This window comes from Pollicipes pollicipes, unplaced genomic scaffold (genome assembly GCF_011947565.3).
Source record: "Pollicipes pollicipes isolate AB1234 unplaced genomic scaffold, Ppol_2.1 Scaffold_4881;HRSCAF=5763_pilon_pilon_pilon, whole genome shotgun sequence".
In the NCBI taxonomy this organism is placed as follows: domain Eukaryota; kingdom Metazoa; phylum Arthropoda; class Thecostraca; order Pollicipedomorpha; family Pollicipedidae; genus Pollicipes; species Pollicipes pollicipes.
Genome location: NW_023596576.1, coordinates 31467030 through 31488722, shown reverse-complemented (window position 1 = coordinate 31488722; position 21693 = coordinate 31467030). Strand labels below are relative to the sequence as shown.

The 21693-nt window shown below is 51.1% G+C and overlaps 1 long non-coding RNA gene across 1 annotated transcript in view; it reads right to left on the bottom strand.

Moving 5' to 3' along the window:
- Positions 1 to 18: 18 nt before the first annotated feature.
- Positions 19 to 21693, bottom strand: part of LOC119101530 (uncharacterized) — a 34741-nt gene continuing 13066 nt past the window's right edge. Inside the window, exons 2-3 of the long non-coding RNA XR_005094573.1 lie at positions 20016 to 20119; positions 19 to 58 (exon numbers count right to left, since the gene is read on the bottom strand). This is a non-coding gene — a long non-coding RNA (uncharacterized LOC119101530). The remainder of the gene's footprint in view (positions 59 to 20015; positions 20120 to 21693) is intronic.

The following is a 21693-nucleotide window of genomic DNA, read 5'->3' as shown; positions in this document are numbered from 1 at the left end:
TGTCGCTGGCGCCTCCGCCCGAAGAAAGCCCAGCCGCTGTCGACACTGGCGCACCGCACTGCCAGACAAGAGGGACGGTCAGCTGACACAGGGACGGAGGGACCAGAAGGCTGACACAGGGGGACGGAAGGGACCGAAGCCGACAACAGGGGATGGAGGGACTCGAAGGTCGACACAGAGGGGACGGGAACTGTGAACCGAAGGTCGACACAGGGATGGAGGGGACCGAAGGCCGACTCCTGGGGGACGGAGGGACCGAAGGCCGACACAAAAGGTGGACGGACGGACCGAAGGTCGACACAAAGTAGGGGACGGAGGGAAACCGAAAGGCCGACACAGGGGACTGAGGGACGAAAGGCGCACAGGGAACGGATGGACGCGAAGGCCGACACATGGGGACGGAGTGACCGAAGGCCGACAGCAGGGACGGAGGGACTCGAAGGCCGACACAGGGGACGGAGGGACCGAAGGCGACACTGGGGACGGAGGGACCGAAGGCCGACACAGGGGACGGAGGGACCGAAGGCCGACACAGGGGACGGAGGGACCGAAGGCCGACACAGGGGACGGAGGGACCGAAGGCCGACACAGGGGACGGAGGGACCGAAGGTCGACGCAGGACGGAGGGACCGAAGGCCGACACTGGGGATGGAGACCGAAGGCCGACACAGGGGATGGAGGGACCGAAGGCCGACGCTGCGGACGGAGGGACCGAAGGCCGACGCTGGGGACGGAGGGACCGAAGGCCGACGCAGGGACGGAGGGACCGAAGGCCGACACAGGGGAAGGGACCGAAACGACCTGGACCAGACGCCGAGGGACCAAAGACTGGGGACGGAGAGACCGAAGGCCGGCACTGCTGGGGGCAGGGGACTGTAGGCTGACACAACGCCAGGGACAGAGGGTCCGTAGGCCAACTCCAGGGACAGAGAGTAAGCCAACGCCAGGAACAGAAGTTGCATAGGACAACGCCAGGGACAGAGGAGGAAGGAAAGACGTTTGATTCGCCGCGGGGAAAATAAAAAACGTCGCCGACGAGACGTACTTTCGTACACAACACCACACATACAAGAAGCTACATGACCTAGACATGAAAAGCCAGCAGTCACAGTTGAAACGAGATAAGCCTCACGTCGGCCTCGTGCAAGCCGCCCAAGCAAGCAAGTTGCAAGCCCTCTTCTGATCCCAGACATCCCACGCGTGCAACTTGAAGTCAGAGACGACGGAAGTCCTCTCAAGCTGGGGGGCAGCCATTTTTGGTTATTGATTTCCAGTCAATACCTTTAAGCCAAATTTTAAGTGCTTATAAAATTGGGAACAGCCCTCCCCCCTTCTCCACGACACCCTCAATTACCCCACGCCAGCATAGGCAGCTTCACAGAACACAGCACTGAAGCGCGCAGCTTTCCACCAATCACCACGCTGCAGCAGGCGCCTTCACTGGCCGCTGACAGCACTGTATCGGACCAGCCTCGCTCCTACCCAAGGCTGCTGCCCTACAACAGCTGAGTCAACAGTGGCGCGGCGTTCCACCGCTCGAGCGGAGTGACGCACTCGGCCCGCGGCGATCACGTGATGCTCGCTGCAGAGCGGACGACAGACCCCGGGGTGTTCGCAGGCCTGCACATATTGGTCGCCTTTCGCGTTCCCGCTGGACGCGGGCTGACAGCGCCGAGAGCCGACAGTCCAAGCCTCTCTCGCGCCTGGGGCCGGGATCCACCAGGCGCGGCTCTCTCGCGCCTGGGGGGACCACCAGCCGAGGCTCTCTTCGTGCCTGGGGCGTGCGTCACTATGCGCTTAAGACTCCCGCGTGAGAGCAGACCGCGTACCGCTGACGACGGTTGTGTCAGCACATGAGGCTTTCTAAACTACTCCCGGTCATTTCAGAAGTATTTGCAGCATTATCGAAGCGGTTCGAGCGGTGTCATTGATTACAATTTCAAATTCAATAATGTATCCCGTCTACCAGGATGTGCAGGTTCGCTCACCAGGCATATTACCGCCGAAGCACGGCCAGTTGGAAGTTGTGATGAGGTGCTTCCATCACCTAGTCCCGGAGATACGTGCAACCAAACTGCCAAGCCCCGACATCGCCATCAGCAACTGGCAGACGTGTGCCGGAATCCCCGAGATGGATCCCCGAAAACTCGTTCTGGATCTCGTTATGGGTGGGTGGAGGGAGTACCTGCGGGACCCGTCACCCATCATTGAAAGTCGGGCACGTGTCTGGCCGCCAAACATGTCAAGTTGCTAGAGCAGTAGGCAGCACAGGCCCCTGCGGTTTGCTTGCTATATCCGTGATCGAAGCGGGACTCCAGACGCGTATGCGGGAAAACTGAGAGATATCACTAATTACAGGGCTGCACGAGAGGTCAATTGCTCATAAGAGTTGGTGGACTTGCATCACTCACGTTCCAAGAACAAACAAACGAGACGAATCGATTCCTGCCACCAAGCCTCTCTCTGGAAAACCCGAGGCAATCACGAGGTCCGCTTTCCCAGACTGGACGTCGATAACCGTCAACATCGGAAGCAATAAACCCGTAGCGGCGATTGCGTGAGATTACGGCGAGGCGCGGGCCCGCCGGCGGCTGCGGTGGCATGGCCCGTGGGGTCGGCCACCATCACCGCCGACGCCGGCTATCCTGCACTTCCGGCCGGCGAGGGCTGACGGCCGCGCTGGCGACGGCTCCGGCCGAGCCAGCTGCTGCCGTCTGGCGCGCGGGCTGCGGCGGGCGGCGTTGGCATAAGATGCTGGTGCTGCAGGGAGTTGCGGAGCGCGCCCATCTCCCATGAGGTGTGCACCGTACACCACATGGAGTAGGAGACCACGTTGTATAGCGCATATAGTCACCGATAGTTATGTGCGTTATGCTGTACCACGACCGGAAGGGGCAATGCGTGCGCCTTGACGTCCAGGAACACAACAAATCACTTCCAACCAATGCATAGGGACCAAAATACAAGGGTGAAAAATCTTCTCATTTACCGGATACCACTGGTAACAAAAATGGACAATTTTGTGAGTAGACTGGTGACAATCGCGACAATGGAAACAATACAACCAACCAGACCATATTACAGCAGACCATCCTAGCTAGATGAAGCCCAAAACTTAGTACTAGTTTGCATTCGCTAACGCTCGCAGCGTGGGGTTGTGCAGAGCGCATGTCGAAACGTTGACGTTTCGCTGTATGAGCAAGTTGAGCCACAAGATAGAAGCTTTAATCAGGATAGTTGTAAGTGGATGACAGACATATACTAGAAAATTATACTTCACTGCTGACGTCACGGGTCAGTGGTGACACAGTGTTTTTCCAATGCCCCTCAGATCAGTCCTTTCACGGATTTTTTGTCGGCCAACATTCGCTTCACATGCTACACAGGGCCAATATACCAGATAACTAGGCTTATTACTAGTCGTGAGAATGGTGGCTGGCCGCAGCAACCTTGCGAGGACGTGATCAGACTGCCAGGCAGCGTTTTAAAGCGTCGCGCATGGCTTCAATGTTCGCCACACAGTAATGATTTGGGTTCAGCGCGAGGCTGTGGGCTGCCGTTGGTTGTGTTCGTGTAAGAAGCTGAGAAGCTTGAAGAACGTAGCCAATCGTCAGTTTTTTTAAGGCGCTGTGCGGTTTTAAGATTCACCATGGAGGGCGTCACCGGGTAACGGCGTGAAAATGTCCTGCCGACCTATGAGGCTCGTCGTTTGCTGATAGCCGAACGGTGGCTTCAGAGGCCAACGAAGGACGTTGGAACGACACATATCAAGGATTCATTCAGGAAATCTTGCTGCTGCGTGGAAGAACGGCTTTGAGATAAAATGCCGAGCATCGCTGGTGAAGACCTCTCACACTCCGTCGCACCTCGGACTTAGCGTTCTGAGCGGTAGACAGGCGTGAGATAAAACGCTTTCATTGTCATCATTTAGAGCTAAATGAAGGCGCCAGAGGTATCAAAAAAATTCCGTTTGCACCTGCTCAGACCAGTTTTGCGCGGGTTTTGCACTAGTTGGCTGGGATCACGTTAGGAAGTGAGAGGCCTGTACCAGTGATACCAGTGATTATGCAAAGATAGTAAAGCTCGCCAACGCTTCCTGCTGATTGTACAATGGTGTCACAAAACCAGCAGTGATATTTTTCAGGTGCTTGTAGAATCAGATTATCGGCAGATGAACAGCCAAAAGGATGCATATTTGCAAAATACGTAGGGGTGAGGGAGGGGGGCTGTCATGTGATGTCCCAGGTGAAATGTATAGCGTCCTCAATTTAGGAGCCAGTTCCCCCACATCGCTATCGTGCCTTGTGCGCCACGGTGTACCTTGACGCGATTCCGTTGGACTCCGGTGGTGCAGTTCAAATACAGACGTCAACTGTGGAGCGTCGTGCGTGTGATCCGGAATTGAGAAGGCGCGAATGAACAGGTAACAAGACAGGGGTGGGGTGCAGGAGAAAAATGTTGGCCTTACGTCCGAAATCCACTTAAAACAATCCTTTCCCCAGATTTGACGAACTTTCTTTTTGGAATTTGAGGAGGGGCATAGTTTCTCAGAATAAGTTGTGGGGCTAGAACCTAAAAAATGGTGATGAAAAATTAGAAATACAAATGATGGATAAAAGAGGACACTACATCTCTGGTTAGGAGAGGCAGCCCCTCCCCAACTGAAAAGCAAACCACACACCTCTAGGCCGATATTACGTGATTTGACCTTCGATGTCTATGCGCCCTAAAATCATCATCACAAACCTCTAAGCTGGTTTGTCTTAACCATCATTCAGTGTTTGATGCCAACAAGTGATACTTTAGTGAAAATGAACTCCCAAACGAAAATGTTTGATGGTTGTGCTGCATTGCATTAAATTTGTTTGTTTTGTGGTTTAATAAAATTAGAGTCGTATTGGAACGATTCCTGATAAATTTGGCTCCAGGTGACAATTCAGCGATTCCAAATTCCATTGGTGACAAAAAAAAGGCATTTTTCATCCTTGCCGGGACATCAGCCGTGACTAGCATCAAGGAGCCCGGTCGGATGGTCGAGGTCGAGCTTCACATGCGGCACGGCCCCTCACACCCTGGACCGCGACCCACCACCTCACGTGACCTGGCCATGCTCAGCGAATCACCAAGCCGCGACCGCCTGGCTCCGCTCGGTCTCTGGGCAATACTTGGAAAGGCAGGACGCGGTGGAGGAGCGCCACGCCGGACGCGTGCGGGCAACAGGCAGGATTTCCTGCTCGGCCATTGACGTCAGACGACGGCGGCATCCGTCCCCCCCCCCCGCACCGACCTCGCCACCGGCTGGCCGACCACGGGAAAGCCGCGGACGGCACCCACCGCGGCAGGAACTGGCGCCCCAACGCCGTGTAACAAGTGGGGCGACCGCATAAAACACGGCACGTGGGGTGTGCAAGACCGCTCCTGAACAATACGCATTATTGCCCAGAAGAATGAAAAGGCGTGATAAACACGGGTGCAGCTGTAACACGCGCCGAGGTTCCTTGACCTGGCCCGGCCCGCCCTTCGGCGGCAGCCCTGACCGGCACCCCTCCCCCCTCTCACCCCCGTGCAGACGTCATACGGGCTTACTGTGCGCGGGGGTGACAACCCGTGGCGGCGAAGAAATGCAGTAGTGTATGTGTCACACCCGCGGCGGCGGTGAATGCCGTAGTGTATATGTGACACCTGCGGCGGCGGCTGAATGCCGTGTGCATGCGTGACACCCGCGGCGGCGGTGAATGCCGTGGTGCATGTGTGACACCCGCGGCGGCGGTGAATGCCGTAGTGCATGTGTGACACACGCGGCGGCGGTGAATGCCGTAGTGTATATGTGACACCCGCGGCGGCGGTGAATTGCTGTAGTGTATGTGTGACACCCGCGGCGGCGGTGAATGCAGTAAGTGTATGTGTCGCACCGCGGCGGCGGTTGAATGCAGTAGAGCATGTGGACGTATGACTGCTGCCGATTTCTCCAAAATGAGTGGGGGCGGGGGGCAAAGACGTGGAAGTCCCCGAAAGAGTATTTCAAAGATTTCAAAGAACTTCGAAGAACTTCAAACATCAAAGATCTAGGTGAAAAGCCACGGCAAACTTCTCGGATTCCATCCACCTTCTATGTTCACACAAACACACACGCACGCACGCACGCATGCACACGCACGCACGCAAGCACACACACACACACACACACACACACACACACACCACACCACACACACACACACACACACACACACACACACACACACACACACACACACACACACATATATATATATATATATATATATATATATATATATATATATATATATATATATAATCATATATGTCATTGTGTACGTATGTAAGCTGTCAACTATTTGTCAATGCATTTAAAAAATGCACTGTCCAGAATCTACGTGTGTATTACAACCATCTTACACGCACGTTCTCGACAGATCAAAATTTAACACGCGCTCGGGTGGGGCTTGAAAAGTCTTAAGGTTTAGAGACAAAAAATGGATGTAGGTGAATATGTATAAAGTTGATTGTATTATGAAGTTGGGATTGAAAAGAGAGCGTAAAGCGACGTCTATGAGCTGTTTTGCCGGTGGCAAATGGCCCAAAGTATAAGATATTTGGGGTAAACTAGGATTCATACATGATGTTTTTGCCAGAAATAAACCAGTTCAAAACGTCCCGTTGCGAACCCGGTCATCAAAAGAGGGAAAAAAGCGTGTCGCCGTGTCCGTGGGCTGGACGGACGGTGTCGGGCATTGTGGTACGTTAAGCTTTCGCTCCAGTCTGCCTCATGGCCGGTAATTTCACGATTGGCTGGTAGCGTTGGGGCTCACGCAACAAACACTGCTTATCGCGGCAGTTGATCCCAGAAATCAACCCAATGGAAGGTTTGAGCTTCATCTTTAATAATACCAGTATCGTGAAGGCCACGGTTTTTCGCAACATGTCTACAATGCGGTAAAAGCTGCTAGGCCACATCGTTCAGCTTTGTTTACCTGTGGCGGATATTTATGAATATCAAACTAGACGGCCAATTTTGCATTCGCCCGACGTCTCCCGTCAGTACGTCATGACAGTGTACTCAGATGGGTTGCAAAATAATTCATGTTGCCCCTGTTGCGGTACCTTAACGCACCCTGTTACCATATCCCGCACATATGGAGGGGCGCAGTCTCCAGTCTCCTAATATGTTGCCCCCCCCCCCCCCCACTCACACTTTGAAGAGGCCGGTCAAGTCCAGCATAAAGCCGATTAAGGGTATTTGGGGGATAAGTTTAGTTTTTTTCCCTGTTCCGCCTCCCCCATCTTACTTTGAGAAACTTCTCTTTGCTGTTGCTGTCACTCTAATCACAATACCAGCTGCCACCTCCGCATATCGATATTTGTTAATTTATAGGCGGTAGAATTGCCTTCTTCCCTGCATGGGACGATTACAACTTTACCGCCACATCCGCGAGTAGTGTCAATATTATTTTCATAGAGCGTCAAACATAGCGTACAAGAAAGTCTGGTTGCCTAGACCCCTCTTTATCGCTCCTGGATCCCAAGCAGTTCGCGTGCTTCAAACACCGCTTAACTACGCTCCTCAGTGATGCAAGAAACTGTAATATAACCCACGCCAGGCTATCGTGCAGGGTGCCTTGTTTGGATTCGTACCATATTAGGTTTTGCCATCCCAGCAAAGGAATCGTTTGCAGAACCTTTTGTCGCGTGCAGATGTGTTCTGAGTCACACACACAGGTCGTCGCGTCTATTCGGAGTTGATGGTTCGTCGGGAACATTTCACCGCATTTGGGTTTGCGTTGAGCTAGCAGCTCTGCGTAGCCAGATCTGTGCTCCGACTCGCCCAATGGATGACGTATGCAGCCGACTGCGACCGACCGATCTACAAACGCATCACACCGTTCCGGGAGCAGGGGCACCAGCTGCGCGCGCGCGCCAGAATGTCTGGCTAAAATCGAGCCGGCTGGGCTTCCCAGAAGCGCGTCATGCATATGGCAGCGGACGGCGGCCGCCGAACCCTCCAAGGCAGCGATTGGCACACGGTAGCCTACCAGACCCACACCTGCGTCATGCCGGCGGACATAAACACGCTGTCCAGACCTCCAGCCCACTCTAGACATCGCGGCCCGGCGGAGCTCAGACGTGTTCACTGCGGTACAACGTAAACTAGCAGCCGGGTCTAGATCCGGTGTCGCCGTATACATCGCGTCGGCTCGCACAACCACCCCTCCCTAGCAAAATATTTTGGCATTTGTTTATGTCGCGTACCATTAAAAGGTGTTGGGGGGCCGAAGTCTGCTGAAACGTCATCATGTCATGTGTTGTGTTACTCAGTTTCAAAACCAGGCTCGAATCTATCTATTTCGATATGAGTTGTTCCATCTTTCCGAAGCTAATCGCTCGCTGAAAATACACAGGAGATAAGATCATGTGCTGAAGCTAGAGCCACAGGGTCAGATCCGGCAGAGCCCGAGGATCGTAAATTCAACAGTGCTAATGCAACTGTCTCCGAGATGCATCACCCCTAGACGTCAGGGATGAATGCGCAGTACGTTTATGTCTGCCATTTATTCTGTGTGCGACTACTGACAAATCATGCGGACGCCATTGTCGCTGGCCTGCAATCCCTCCAAGGTCGCATGCCGTGATGTAACCAGCGAAATACGCGGCGCGAAGGATTCCGGCCTGGCTGCTGGACCATGATGTCCGCCGGCTTTTTCGAACATTTGATTAATTATCACTCGCAAGACGACGTTGGGCGTGAACACTGCCGCACATAAGTAAGGCTGTCTATTTGCACTCTTTGGATGGGCCACTGCCCCCCCCCCCGTCCAATGTCCAATCTGCCCCCCTCCCGATGTCCAATCTGCTCCCTCCCAATGGCGAGCCTGCCCCCCCCCCCAACATTACTGGGCCCCAGTACATATAGGACATTACAAATGCGAACTCGAAATTACAACAAACTTAAAAAAATACTTTTATTAATTGTTTACTGGTAAAAACTTACAGAAAACGAAGACTGCGATATCATGTACATTTTAGTACACCCGACTAAGTCGGTCACTGTTTTGAATCTCTGAGGTAGTAACGAGTTCACTTGAGTTTTGTTCTGTTTTTCTTGCATGCTACCTATTTCTATTACACGATTTATATCTCTTGCTATATCTGGTCTAGTTTTGTGCCACTGTTGGATTGTTTTGGCACTATTCAGCGATATTTCAAATATACAGACCGCAGCAAATTGTGCTGTTGTGCTACGTCTTATCACAATCATCCCATGCATGGGAGAAGGTAACTCCACCGCCTACAAATTAAGCAAATATCGATGTGCGGTGGTGGCGGCTGGTGTTGTGATTAGAGGCACAGCAACGGCATTTATTTATTATTCACCATTAGAACAATGGTTTCCTCTTTTCTGGCTAACGACAATCAGCTTCGATGTTCCATTGCATATGTGCAAAAGTGTAAGTTCTCAAAATAAGCTGGGGGAAGGAAGCTGAACAGGGAAACAACTAAACTGACCCCTTGATTACACTTAAACGGCCTTATCCCGGACTTGACCCGTCTCATCAAAGTATGAGGGGGGTGGGGGATGGGGAGGCAACAGAATAGGACATTGGAAACTGCGCCCCTGAATATGTGCAAGATACGGTAACAGGGTGCGTTCGGACACTGCACACAGGGGCGACATGATTTCTTTGGCAACCGATTTGGGTGCAAAGTCATGGCATGTGTTGACAGGAGACGCTGAGCGAATGCAAAACTGACCCCTAGTTTGATATTCATATAAATCCGCCACAGGTAAACAAAACTGGACGATGTGGTCTAGCAGCATTTGCCACATCGTAAACAGGTTACCAACAAAACCGCGGCCTTCACAGCACTGGGGTTTTTAAAGATGTAACAGATACACCTTTCATTGGGTTGATTTCTGGGATCAACTGCCGCGATAAGCAGCGTTTGTTGCGTGAGCCCCAACGCTACCAAGGCAATCGTGAAATTACCGGCCATGAGGCAGACTTGAAGCGAAAGCTTACCGTACCACAATGCCCGACACCGTCCGTCCTAACGTTTACGTTGGTTTATCTCTGGCGAAAACATTATGTCTAAATTCTAGTTTACCCAAATATCCTTACTTGAGGCTATCGTTCGGCAAAGTGACCCCAATAGACTACAAAGCTTCAAAAGATATAGTTACCAACTTTTCTACCCGCACATTGCTAAATTCACCACTGACAAACAGCTCATATACATCGCTTTACGTTCTCCTTTTTCATTCTACGTTCATTTGAAAACTATATTCATACATTAACCACCCACATTTATTTTTTGGCAACCAAACCTCAAGAGTTTCCAATCCAAATTCATTAAGCATATCATCATATGCGTTTTGCGACAACTGTTCCATTTATCAGAACGTAACTGCCAATGTTTGTAAACTCTTTGTAAGTCACAGGATAATTAACGTTTCGGTGGTCACATTAAAATCTATAACCACAAAATCACTCCGGTACATTCCGATGTCAGCCAATGCTGTCTCTGCGTATACAACTCACACGGAACAACTCACAACGAAATTCGTAGCGTGAAAAATGAGGCAAGAGCGCATAAAGCTACAATAAGCCCTCATGATACACCCAGCATCTTTGTCTTTGTCATGCCCATTCCCTTTACACCGTACGAATTCTGCAAGGTTGCGGCCTTACCATGCGCCCCACGACAGGCGAATGCCATGTAACGACGGCGGTACATTCCCTGTGGTCGCGTTTCTGGCCACTGAGAGCACCGGTCGAAAGCAAGACGCATAAGTGATAATATCTCAGTTAATCGGAATTTATTGATGTCAAAACCACCTTAAGGGACCACAAATACCTTCTCATGCCAGGAAAGCTTGATTTCATTCGCTCTTTTCCATTTCTGATTTATTTAATTTGATGGTTACTAAAACGCAGAATACACAGCCCGCGACAGCTGCGAAACAACACGTCGGCTTACGAAGGGCGGCCAACACACGCGCGGGCACAGCGCGGACTCACGTGGAGCTCCTGAACAATCTTCGCAGCAGGCGTGCCCGCGTCCCGGCAGCCCTCCCTCTCGGCATAACGCTCCGCTCCGTACTAGCCCGCCAGGCGGCTTCCGTCCACCGACCGGCCACAAACACAACTGCTGCGCCGCGCCGCGCCGCCGCCGCCGCACGCAGCGTCACCGCTGATGTCACCCGGAGCCGACGGCGGCGGGCGCCGGGTCGTGCGCGCGAGGCCTGCCGGGGACGGCCGGTCTGCCGACCGTGTGCTCTGGCGAGGGCTGGTGGACGGCAGCTTAACTGGGCACTGATGGACGGCGGCCTAACTGGGCGCTGATGGACGGCTGTTGTGTCGATCAGCTGATGGACAATGTGAACTGTACCGAAAAAGGTAGTCTTCTGGAACACAGTCTGTTGACCTTGGTCGGCATGCTGAACCAGGTACAGTTCTTTTTCCTCAAAATAAGTTGAGTCTGTCCGGCCAATCCTGGCCAATTTAACCGAAGGAAGATGAGCCTGTACAACAGTATACCGCACGAAACAGACATATGCTCGACACCAGTTGGGCAAGGCCGACGCTGATTCCGATTCACTACACGTAGATTTGATTCTGACCCGGGCCCCGGCGACTGACTGACAGTTTGGGCTCAGCTCTCCATGCGACTCAGATGTTGACGATAACCGATTGCAGCCTGCATCGCATTCAAATCTTCAAATGAAAACACCATACAGCCTGCCTTTCCACACCTATTATGATCTAAAGCGCAAAGCGCAGAAGTTGATCAGCTCACTGGAGTGACTTTTTTAACTGGGCTCGTGCAGCAAAGCGGGACCCATGCCGAGAGCGTAGCGCAAAAAAGAATCCGCTAATTGATTCACGAAGATCTGCCATGGGAGAGAAAAAACAGCACAATACCAAATGGATCGTCCACATCATATGTTACGCATGGAGTTGGAAGAGGGTTTTGATGGAGCGTGATCAAAGAGCAACAAGGAAGAATGGAGGAGGTGGGTAAAAACCTTAGTGTTACGCCCAGGTACGGTTGGAAATTACGTTCAAGTCCTTTAAAAAGCAAAATCTTACACTTCGATACAATTAGCTTCCTATCATGGCAAGCAACACGCGGCCAAAAACAGACGCTACACTTTACACACGGACGCAGCGTGACCAGGGGAGATGAGTTGAGAATGTCAAAAAGCGTGACGTGATTTATTGGCTTCTCATCTCAGGTATCCAGAGGGTGCCTCATTTTTGGATCTGTACTTTAAAATTTCGGTGCTGTCGCCAACCCCATGTCTTAGCGTGGACGCGCACGCACCAGAAGCGGCCTTGTTTGATGTATGCTGTTGGATCATTTAGCACCAGTGATAGCGCGGTATTTTGTCTGCGTGTGACAAGCGTCTCGCACGCGGCTCGTCTCAGTGCGCAGTGGTCGTTTCGAAGATCTCATTGCGGTGCACCGGAAGAGGGTGGAGCGGATTTTTTCGCAACTTCTCGCCCGTGTGAGACGCTTCTCAGGCGAAATTGTAGCAAATTACTGACTGTTGCACGCTAGCATTACCGACTATTGTGGTGACTGAAAACAGGTATTACTTTGGTCTGGCATTGGTCTTCACCAAGGGGCCACGGAATGCCATTGAAGGGAACAATTCGATATCTTTCGGGCTCGAAGAACAAGTGAATGGGTTAGCCAAGGACACTGCAGTGGAAGTGGCAAGCGCGGAGGATCACTTCACACCCAGCCACCGATTTGCTAGCTAGTGCTATGGGTCACCTTTCTTTTGCTTACGAGGTTCCGAACCAAACTGCCAAATTTTAAGGTTGGTCGACGGCGGCGGCGGCGGCGGCACTATTTCATCTAATCAATTGGCTGTTCAAATTCGTGGCAAGCCAAGGGCTTAGGCACGGTCAGAAACGATGAAGTTATATATACAATATTAATTCATCGAACTTCAAGTGTGTCACTGCTGATCCCGTTGCATATGGACGCAAACAATAAAGGCTTTGAGCGTCTGGTTGTTAGTCATGATGAGATGTGAAGCGAAAATACCCGGCCCTCAACATGCCGAGATGTAATAGCTTAACGACGATGTCAGGCAATCATCAGGTTATGTTTGAAAAATTCCCAAATTTGCACATGTCAGCGTTTTTTTAAGATGTCACAATTCTTTGGCATCGTCGTTAACTAATACCTCCTGGTAAAGTGACGACAGCAATTTTCAGGATAAGCTGTCTTGTTGATATTATTCTACCAAATGGGACCTACACCCTTTTAGTTTCTAGTCTACATGCCCGTGAAGATGTGCAGACTTTTTCGGGTAAACTCTTTCAAGGCCACCCAGGCATCCATGACGGCATAACAGCGTCCTTCAAATTTCGCAATTTCATTAGCTGTGCGATCAAGGCTAAGACAAACGTTGTTGTCCATTCGTTCATATCTGGCGCTCATGAGCACGATTTCCAAATATAACGGCCGCCACTTGGTTCTCAGTACTGTGCGAGGTAAATAAGGACGTAGTCAGACGACTTATTGAAGACTATATTTTCTAAACAGAGAGAGTGCGTTGTCTAGAGCAGTCTTTTCTACCTAAAAATGTACCAATAGTTATAAGTGGGCTTATTTCATAATATCTCATGCGTACTACGATATCTTCAAATGTGGGGGATTCCCTTTAACCAGTGCCTCCAGGAATATTAAAGGTCGTTAGCTTATACTAAGAACTTTAAACTCGTAATACCAAAAACCAGGAGCTGTATTCTCTTTTCTTATATCAAGTCCAAAATATGACCAGAATAAATCCGTGAATAAATGGGTTCTGGAAATAGAAGGTGTAAGACTCATGGGTTTGCCCCGCCCCCCCCCCCCCCACACACAGTGAAAAACGCAAAGTTCCATCCTTGGCCACGAGTCAAAAGTGGTGTGCCGGATATTTGTGGGCTGAGTCCCAACTTGGTAGGCAAGGGACAAGCTGCTGGTCTAAATTTGGTAAAATCCTGGATCTGCATACATGCGAGCAAATGATTTGGAATGATATCTGTAAGAACAGATATGTTGTCGATGACTTTGTTCTGGTTGTATTGGTTCCCCAGCTTCTAAGGGGATGACCAGTTTCAGCAGGTAACACAGCTTTTGCTGGGATTTTTGTTCTCAACGAGGCAAGAAAACCACAAAAAGGGATGTTTTAAACCTAGCCTTGCACTTGTAAGTCATGAACCCGTGCAATGATTGCTAAATATCGCTATAGTAGTTGACATGTCTGGACAGAGGTGTGGCAGGATGTTTCACATCAACCGTATGGAAAGATGGTATGCGGGTACTCCTATTGTAGAAGCATTAATTCGATATTGTTATGGCCGAAGGCAAGGCGTGTGGACATAAAGGGGCGACATTTCATCTGTCCGGAATTTGTTAGGGCTGGAAAGCTGCTTCTTGGAATACAAATTTTTCTTTAATTCCAGAAAATAAATGGAACCTGTTTTTTCGCATTCAATCTCTTACAAAACAGCCAGAGCAATGAAAGCCGATAACAACGAATAATGTATCCTTCACATCATCTGGAAGATGGTGGTCCCGCAATCCAGCGGGACTGGGTAAGAGTACCAGGGAGAACAGTTTGCTCAGCTTGTTTGACCCTCCGACATAGAAATGTCAGCTGGCACCTGGCCAGCAGGGGCCAAGGAGGATGCACGGGCCCGGGGTAGCAGTGTAATAGCGGTGCACTAAGCTGTAGCGGCATGTAAAACCTGCGCAGCCAAGTCTGGCAAAAACAGCAGAGGCAACATTGTACGATGAACTGGAGCAGCCCTTCTTGGGTGGTGGCATTGAGGCATAAGCAAAGCTCTGCTTAGCGAGTGCTCAAGTGCAAAGCAAGCCATGAAAGCCTTTCAAAATACATTGCCGAAAAAATGCCAATAGGAGCCCTCAAACCAATCATCCTCCCTGAGACACGTCATCAACCAGTCCGGTCCTCACTCCCGGGAAGCTAAGCTGACCGTAATCCAGGGAGCTAGAATCGTTTTTGAACTAGGGTGGGAGTGAAAAATTCCACCGCAAAGAGACTGTGCAGGAGTGAAAAAATCAATTCACAAAAGACCGAACTTATGAGCTCGTGAATGATGCTTCAGCAAACAAAGACATTTATTTCAAGTTGGCATGGACGTAATATAAGAAGCCTGACAAAACTGTTTTGGTTTTTAACATCTTAGGCCATTTAAGTAAAACAAAATAAATTAAAGCGTAGTAATTTCATGACAGTATAATGTGCATAAAAAATTACTATCACCGATAATTTGATGCACTTTACCTTCCCTTCCACACCACTTTTAACACAAAACGAGGCAAAGAAATTCAATTTTCGAGAATTGCAACAAAAGAACAGCAGAAAATTCAACAAGCATAAAACACTCAAACAAACAAAAAACCTTAAACTTTACGCATCAATCCATCACCAAGTCAAACACAATAGACACACCTCTGACTTCCGTTAAAATGGGGTCGGAAAAAAAACATTTGTCACTTTTTTACAAAATACCAGTGCTTATTTCCATGAAAGTAGCCTAACCATGCCTATCCCAAAGAGGCCTTACTTCATCTCATCCTGTCTGACCTGTTTGTATCACAGCACCAGTTGTGAATGACTGATTCTTGCACAATTCCTATCGTCACTTGCCATGCACTTAACCAACTTAACCCAACTTAGAGTAGCATGTATGTTGAACATCATCTCAACTCACCTATCTGTTGGCGGCAGCATTTGTGATAAAAGCATGATAAAGCTAATTTTTGACTGGTTTCAAGTTACATTTTTATTCATTTCATTTGTGTGTGCTTGTTGACATCAGGCAAAGTTAACAACACAAAAATCAAAACAATTTAAATCACTTTGAACAACTTACTTTGATTGCCATGGTTTACCTATGTCAAGGGCAATCATGGGTTTGCTCCACAAAACAATCTCCCTTCTCCAAAAACAACATAAATTTTAGATGACCATGCCATTATTGCTGCTTGCCTTTTCAGCTGCAGCAAAGGCGTCCATTTAGGCTTGTTTATTCATATTTAACGACAAAGTTTGAGACATTGGCTTCACATTTTAAATGGGATGGTCCAGCCATTTGTTACATACTAATATTTAACTCAAATAATAATTGCTATGCAGCTAAGAGTAGCCCTGAGTTACAAATATAGTGCGTATACAGTACAGTCAGTTGCCAGTCAGCAAACCATGACAGCTATGGAAAACGTCTGGTTAAAGCAGCCGTGACGGACCATTTCAAGAAATTTGGGGCAAATCAAGAATATGGAACAAATAAGCCCATTGCATGCCCTGTGGCATTATAATTTGTCCTAAGACAAAACTCGACGGATTAAAGCAGAAAATGGCTAACTCTGGTTACCAATCATGTATTGCAAGCAGGTAAGGTAAGCAATTACTTGGTCCACAGGAGACTTACTGGCTTCTTCCTACTCTCTCAAAACAAAAATTAAATACCTTTTGCATGGTCTGCTGGCAGACAGAGCCATCCCACTCACCCCCCAAATATAGGTATCAATCATGCCCACCAGCCTACGAGATTAAAATGCGAAATAAGTAAAAGGTGTGCATGGTACACATCTCCAGAGGGCGGAATTTCGCCATCAAACACTTCCGTATTAGCTGCGTCAGGTCCGTCCCAAAGCTCTGTGTGGCAACATTAGGACAGTGCTGTGTGTGTGTGTGTGTGTGTGTGTGTGTGTGTGTGTGTGTGTGTGTGTGTGTGTGTGTGTGTGTGTGTGTGTGTGTGTGTGTGTGTGTGTGTGTGTGTGTGTGTGTGTGTGTGTGTGTGTGCGCGTGTGTGTGTGTGTGTGTGTGTGTGTGTGTGTGTGTGTGTGTGTGTGTGTGTGTGTGTGTGTGTGTGTGTGTGTGTGTGTGTGTGTGTGTGTGTGTGTGTGTGTGTGTGTGTGTGTGTGTGGTGTGTGTGTGTGTGTGTGTGTGTGTGTGTGTGTGTGTGTGTGTGTGTGTGTGTGTGTGTGTGTGTGTGTGTGTGTGTGTGTTTGTGTTTGTGTGTGGACATCACATTCTGGCGATCGTGCGGTCAGTAGCGGCTGCGTGAGTCGGAGCTACGTGAGTCGGAGCCGCTACAGCCGTGACTCCACGGTTAGCGGCGGCTGCGTGAGTCGGAGCTACGTGAGTCGGGGCCGCTACAGCCGTGTCGACGTCGCGTTCCCGTCGCGACGTCACGCGCTACAGCCGATATCAGCACGAGCGCCGAGGTCAGGCAGGGACGGACAAACCAGGCCAGAAGTAGGCCGACACATGTGGTACCGATGGCCTCTTTTAGCTGGCAAAGCGTAGGCACCCGCGAGGGAAGGACGCAATCCAGGAGAACAGCGGAGGAGAGTCAGTCCCTGCCGACGTTTCAAGTGACCGCCATGATGCATCACAGACGATTTCCTGGACGCGATGTTTGATGTGGAATGATGTCAAGTACGCCAGGAACTAATCGGAAACAGATGAATCAAAGGCGCTTCACACCAAGTTCCCATAATTCACCGGGATCGACATGGAGCGTGCCAATCGACTGTTTTAAGCTCCTAAATGCTTTCACGGTAACTAGCTTGGATTGTGTTTTCTCGTCATCCTGCCGCGCTGATGATGCGCAATGGACCGAGTGCTGGTTGAAACAAAACACGATTCGATGTCCAGTATGACGACTTAAGACTGCCCGTAAGCAGCGTGCACCATTTTCCCCAACGAACCTACTGATGGTTCGCCTCTAACCACCGGTACCAATGACCAGAAGACAGAAGAGAGGTCGAGAAGTGCAGAGCAGCCTGGCCAGTTCACCGGCGCGGCTGCGGACGCGCCTGGCCGAGCCTGCTGCACTCGTCTGTCCACATGGCTGGAGTCGTCTGGTCGAGCCGCCACTGGCCGTCCCGTCGGCCCGCTCCCGCCGCAGGCTGTCACCAGTCGCCGGCCGGAGTCGACGCCGATGGGGCGGCGCGCCGGGCGCAGGGCGCGCCGTCGCCGTCGGCGGCCGGGCAGACGAGGAGCTCTGGCTGACCGAAGCGGCGACGCGCGCTGCCAGCGGCGCTGACACCACCCTCCTCGGGCCGGCTGCTGTCCGCGCCAAAAATACATCGGCGCCGTGCGCGGAAGCGCAGCCGCCGACTGTCACGCCGGCTCCAGTGGTGACTCCGCATACAGACACGGCTTCACGACGCACGGGAGCATCTTGGCCGATTCGTTTGATTTAATTTGTGTGTACTATGTATGACATTTTTATATTTTATTGGTATTTGTTGCTGCATTGGCTTGACTTCGCTCTCGTGTTCGGAAGGCGTTTTATTTCCGTCGACATTAGACCATGGGTAGAAAGAAGTTTATAAGCCTATCAGTGTGCGGTCCTTTGCAATAAATTAACACGCGCTCGGGTGGGGGTCAAATTGACCACCCCGAAGGTTTTTCCAAAATGGTTTCCGAACGGCGCGGCGTAGGCGCGCCAAATGTTGCGTAACTGCAGACAGTTGAATAGCGGATCGTTTGACGCGACAATTTGTATTTACTTTGTAAGGTCGCTGACCTATGGCAGGTCAAAGACAGGCCATGGTTTCAGCAAAGGCAATTTCTAGGGCATCGTTTAATCTGATACAATAACGGCAAGTTTGACGAAGCCATACATCTCTGAGATGCTTTCTTAGGCACCACAAATTTTGAATGAGCAAATTACGTTGACCTAAGGTCAGGTATAAAGGTTAGACCAATGTCAACACCAACCTGACTTATTACCCTAGGGCTTGCTGTATGGGATAATTTCTGGTGCTCATTTAGAATATATTGACAGCAGGAACCGCATTATACATCTTCCACTGACTTATGAAAAGTCAGAACGGGTCATTGACCTAAGATAACTCGGGTCGACTTTTTGGTTTAGGAACATATTGCCTAGCGGAATCTTTGTCGCTTATTCACATGCAAAACTCAGAGCAGTCTTGCATGATTTTGGTCACCATGACCTTCAAAAGGTTAAGCAGGGTCACTGACCTCAAAGGGGCTTGTGATCTTTTGCTTAGAAACAGTTGCCTGGGTTCAGGGGGCACTCTAGAGGCCAACCTGGAGTTTGACCTTATTTGACCTTATTTGACCTAAAGGTCATGACCTAGGAGGCTCAAACTTTGGCCTAAGTGAGTTCACGTACAGGTCAAGACATCCTGTCAATTTGGTGTCTCTAGGTTTCTTAGTTCCCGAGATCTCAGGGGGGGGGGTAAATTGTCCCCCTCCCCATCCGAGCGAAGGGTATCTAGCCGGCCACCCGGGCGCGTGTTAAGTTTGAGGTGCACATTTAAATTTGCGGCAGCCATTATGTATCTAACGGCTGCCGCCCATGTCATATACAGATGGAAGGTGCACCATAAATTAAATAGGCATGAGTTCTGTACACAGATGGAGAACTGTCGATATGGCCGATGTTTGCTGCGTAACGCCGGCACACCAGTGCCTTCTGGCATACGCAAGGTTGAAAACTCAGCACAAGAACACTGAGCTCAGAATTAGACCATCCAAGTGCTTACAACTTCAGACTTATACGCGTTAGTGCACCATCATTCCGTTGGAAGAGCCTCCTTCCCTTCATTGGCTCAGTCGTACAATACGAGCCGGACTACCCGCCAGATGTTCTGCCGGTCCGCGCAGTAGCTGATACGAGATCTCTCATCGCGCTGTGATCTATCGCAACGGGCTGATTATTGTAGCGGTCGCATGACCTCCCAGAGTACCACACTGCCAGGCATACACGGAGGAACGCAGGGGCCAGGGGAGCCATGATCCTCGATCCCACACACCACTTTTTGAGAATGTTTCACAATTATCCTACGAAAATGCATGTAGAAAAACAACTTCAAAATTGGCATTTCCCCTCCACCCACATCTTGAGCTATTATAAGGCCCCCGAACCGAGGGTAAACCAAGCACGTGCGGGCAAGTGGTAGGAAGCAGCGGCCGGTGTCACCTGCTGCGGATGGTGTCCTGGCTCTCTTGCAGGCGGTCATTGGTAGGCGTCGGCGAGCTCCCGGCCGAGCTGAGCGCCCCCACAGATCGACTCTTCGATATGGCCTGTAAGGCGCCAGTGCGTCAGCAGATGCGTCAGCACACCGGCGCGTCATCAGAGACGTCAGCACGCCGGCACGTCATCAGAGACGTCAGCACACTGGCACGTCATTGGATACGTCAGCACACCGGCGCGTCATCAGAGACGTCAGCACGCCGGCACGTCATCAGAGACGTCAGCGCGCCGGCACGTCATCAGGGACGTCAGCACACCGGCACGTCATTGGATACGTCAGTCGAAGCACATCAGCCGCGGAAACACTCCAGCGGCTATTTGCAGTCAATACTACATAAGCAGCAATGCAAAGTGCCTAGGACAGGAATTTTGCAAGCTAGCAAATGTGACAAGTATGGGAAAGGAATGGGACAGATAGCATGCACGACAACACGACCATAAAGTCAACGAGGTGACACACAGTTTTTAGGCTTGGTCCGGCTGGCTGCTCCAAAACCTTACCCATCTTGGAGTATGAAAAGAAAAGGTCAAGCGACTATCGTCAACAATCGCAGAGCAAATTTAGCTTGATCACGACGTCTCACGGAAAGAAACGAGGCCAAACCGCGTTTGCCCCTCAAGCATTCTTACACAATCTCGATCACCCGATCCCCCTTAACGCGCACGATCGCGCTTCGTGGGAAAGAGATGCAGCTCATACTGGTGACGAATGCACCTGTCTAGTGTAAGCCGAATGACGTATCATACGACATTCTTGTATGTGTATAAATGACACGTATCACTCCGGAGATCCTGCTTCTCCCCGTGCCAGTGTCGTCGTAATATGCTGCGACCATTATAGCCCCAGTGCTGGCAAACGTCGCATAGCCGCAGGATCAGATTGGAGAACCTCGGCAGTTGGCACCGCGGTGGATTCCCTCGCACGTCAATGGATCAGTAAGCGCTCTGCGTGGCGGGGGTTCCAACAACCCAACCGAACTTCCATCGCTTCCCATTAAATCGCCACCCCCCCCCCCCCCCCGCGATACGAATCCGGGCGTGCTGATAGGACGATTTCACGCCATTTTGGGACGACGACGTCAGCGCGCGGCCGCGCGTGCATGAGAGCCAGCGGGACGCTCCGACATTTCCAGCGGCGTCGTGTCGGCGGACCGGGTCACAGTGCCTCCCCTCCTCGCACGCGGAGAGAGGCGCCACCCTCGCCCCCTCGCACACGGAGAGACACGCCAACCTCGCCTCCTGGCACACGGAGAGAGGTGTCACCCTCCCCTCCTCGCACGCGGAGAAAGGTGCCACCCTCGTCTCCTCGCATGCGGAGAGAGGTGGCACCCCCCCTTCTCGCACGCGGAGAGAGGCGCCACCCTCCCCTCCTCACACGCGGAGAGAGGTGCCATCCAGCGGTCGCCGCCGCACCGCGGCCGGGTTGGAACCCTAGCGGCGTCGGCAGGTGACCGCGCCCAGCTGAGGCACGGCAGACTGCAGGCTGAGGGAGCCCGGCTGAGGCACGGCAGACTGTAGGTTGAGGCAGCCCGGCTGAGGCACGGCAGACTGTAGGTTGAGGCAGCCCGGCTGAGGCACGGCAGACTGTAGGTTGAGGCAGCCCGGCTGAGGCACGGCAGACTGT